Source organism: Peromyscus maniculatus, chromosome 6 (genome assembly GCF_049852395.1).
Source record: "Peromyscus maniculatus bairdii isolate BWxNUB_F1_BW_parent chromosome 6, HU_Pman_BW_mat_3.1, whole genome shotgun sequence".
NCBI classification, from domain to species: Eukaryota; Metazoa; Chordata; class Mammalia; order Rodentia; family Cricetidae; genus Peromyscus; species Peromyscus maniculatus.
In genome coordinates, this window is record NC_134857.1 from 12,699,286 (window position 1) to 12,702,665 (window position 3,380).

The 3,380-nt window shown below is 43.7% G+C and overlaps 1 non-coding gene across 1 annotated transcript; it reads right to left on the reverse strand.

The window, feature by feature from the left end:
• Positions 1-2,831: 2,831 nt before the first annotated feature.
• On the reverse strand, positions 2,832-3,001 carry LOC121830639 (small nucleolar RNA SNORA81). Its single transcript, XR_006073856.1, has one exon. It is a non-coding gene; the product is annotated as a small nucleolar RNA SNORA81 (small nucleolar RNA).
• Positions 3,002-3,380: the final 379 nt, after the last annotated feature.

Genomic DNA, 3,380 nt, shown 5'->3' on the forward strand with positions numbered 1-3,380 from the left:
TCAGTATATGCTGCAATCCCAGCACTTCAGAGCTGAGACAACCTGGACTGCGTTCGAGGCCAGCCTGGGACATATAGCAAGGATTGTCTAAAGGAAGAGGTGGGAAAAGGAAGTGGGGAAGGAAGGAAGAAATGAAGGAAGGAAGGAGTCAAAAGAGTAAAATACCAACAACAAAGCAAGTTCAAGAAAATGCCCAAGCAAGATGGCAAGATTTAATGACAAGGATTTCATTCTTTCTGGGAAATCTGTCTTCTTTAAGTCTTCATAAGTGGCAACACAACAGTACAGACGGCTCTTTCTAGTTATTTCTTGAGAGTTGGTCAGCAAACCTGAGGTTTTTAAAACCTATTTCAATGTATAGACGTGTGTATTTCTCTGTGTGTGTGTGTGTGTGTGTGTGTGTGTGTGTGTGTGTGTGTGTGTATGAAGGCCAGAGGACAATGCTGAGTGTCATCCTCAAGAATGCCAGTCACCTCCCTTAAGACAAGCTCTCACTGGCCGGGAGCTCAGCAAGCAGGTTAGACCACTGGCCAGTGAGCACCAGGCTCCTCCTGTGCCCGCCCCTCCAGTGTGCACCAGGAAGACCACCACCTCACCAGTGTGCACCAGGAAGACCACCTCTCCAGTGTGCACCAGGAAGACACCTCTCCAGTGTGCACCAGGAAGACACCTCTCCAGTGTGCACCAGGAAGAGGCCTCTCCAGTGTGCACCAGGAAGACCACCTCTCCAGTGTGCACCAGGAAGACACCTCTCCAGTGTGCACCAGGAAGACACCTCTCCAGTGTGCACCAGGAAGCTCTGAGTTTTCACAAGGTGTCTGGTGATTGACCTCAGGTTCTTGTTCTTGTGAGGCAAATACTCCACCACCTGCACTGTCTCCCCAGCCCAGGAAACCCAGGCCTAATTCTGACCAACTGAGCCGTCCGCTCTCTTGTGGGGCCTCCTCTTCCATAAACAAAGTAATCTAGATGGTTTGGGTCCGCCAAAGTCTTTTCACAGTGAAGAACAATCTCATGAAAACCCTAAGCACAGAAAAATAGAGTAAAAGCATTCATAAAAAATAAAAATCTCACTGGGTGGTGGTGGTGGCGGCGGCGGCGGCGGCGGCGGCGGCGGCGGCGGCGGCGGCGGCGGCGGCGGCGGCGGCGCACGCCTTTAATCCCAGCACTTGGGAGGCAAAGCCAGGTGGATCTTTGTGAGTTCGAGGCCAGCCTGGTCTACAGAGCAAGACCCAGGAAAGGTGCAAAGCTACACAGAGAAACCCTGTCTCGAAAAACCAAAAAAAATAAAAAAATAAAATAAAAAAATAAAATAAAAATCTCATCATTTTATTGTAGTTTAAATTATTTACGATTACATCAAAAATAAATGCATTAATAATAATGTGCATTTGCTTCATCGGGTCTCTGCCTCCCCAGCTCTGTGGTGACCAAGTGCCACCATCCATAGCTTTTGTTTTCATGTGCTTTATAGAGATGGGACTCAGTCCTCACGCTTGCAAGCATTCTACCAACGGAGCTGTCTCTACACCCCAAACAATTGTGTATAAAGTGAGAGAGAACTGGTTCAGTGTGGGGAGACAAAGTCCAGAGTCAAGCCTTTTACTCAGGGTGGAGCCCTCACTTCTGCCTCCTCGGCACTGGGTTCACGGTCTTGCCGCGCCATAACCCTGCCGAAACACATAATCCTACTGTCAGTGTTATAGATGGACTTGAAGTAGACATCCAAACAATTCGATGGTGCGATGGCTTCTTCGTAGAGGACTTCGGAAAAGGTCTCGTTATGTGGGATGTGTGAGAGGTCCCTTCCGGCTCATGCAGACATTCAGGGTTCTGCCTGCTATTCAGACCTGGAGGGCAGTGTGGAGCACCTACTATGCTGGTTATTGATGGGGAATCTGATAGAAACCTCATGGGGCTATCATTCGGCCAATCACAGTGTACTCCATTTTCTAGGCACCTACTCTGTTCTAGGCACTATTTTCTAGACCAGGGGTTAGCAAACTATAGACCATGGGCTAGAGATGACCAACTGCATTCTGGGAAGTTATGAATCTAAAGCTAAAAATAGTTGTTTTTTAGTTTCATAAAATCTTTATTGACAAATAATTCACATAGTACACAATTTGCCTGTTTGCACAATTTGATAGACTTTAGTCCAGCATCCTCATAGGCCCAGGACACCATCACCACTTCCTATTTTAGAACATCGCTGTCTTCAATTTCAGACACACATATAATGTATGGTGATTACACTCCACCTGATTCTTTTTATTACATTCCACCTTATTTCTTTAAATAAACATATTATTTGCAGTTCTAACCATTTTTAAGTTCACAATTCAGTAGCATGAATTACACTCGTGATATTAATTACATTTGTGGTATTCACTGATTACATTCATAGTATTCATTCAATAACTATATTTATATTCATTAATTGTATTGATTTATTATATTCATGATATTATGTCTTGATACTACTGTCCATTTGTGGGGCTTTCCCATCACACAAAACAGAAACTCTGTCCTTAGGAAATTATTGCTCTAAAAAATAGTTCTATTTATTATTTATTATTATAGATTATATTAAAGAACATTAATTCTCAAGTCTAATTTCTGGGCCAGAGATAAGGCTTATTAGGTAAAGGTTGCTGCTAAGTCTACCGACCTGAGTTCTGTCCCCAAGACCCACATGATAGGAGAGCGCCAGCTCCCAAAAGTTGCCTCTGACCTCTGTACACACAGCGGCATGCATGTCTCCACCTCCGTATGTAGACTAAATAAGTGTAAATACAATTTAATTTTCCACTTTCCTTTAAACTTTAAAGACATATTTCACCAAATATTAAGACACTGGACATTAAGAAAGCAGTTCACCCCAGTCTTTGGGGTCCAACGCAGCTACTTTTCTTCTTTTGTGTACTCTCCTAGCATTATTAAAAAATCCAAGACATGATCCTGCTTTTTGTACTTTTAGCACACTGCTTAACAACAAGGGTGTATATATATATATATATATATATTGAATGTTTGGGGGAGGGAGGAATCAAAATTTCATGACACTTCAACGTCCCATCATACACAGATTTCCATGTCCATAGACAAAGTCCTATTAGAAGACAGCCACCCCTGTCCGAGGCTACTGTCCCCTGGAGAGGCAAGAGTGTCAGTGTCATAGACCATGTGACCAGTTAAACCTAAAATATGCATCATCTCGCTCCTTGCAGAAAAACGTGTCAGTCCCTCTTTTAAGTGTTTGACATGCACTGAACACACCAAGAATACAGTCCACCTTCGAGCAGGAGAGACAGAGAATAAATGACATACGCCATTTAAAAATAGAACAGTGTATTCAAAGGTGGTCATCAAAGCAAAGG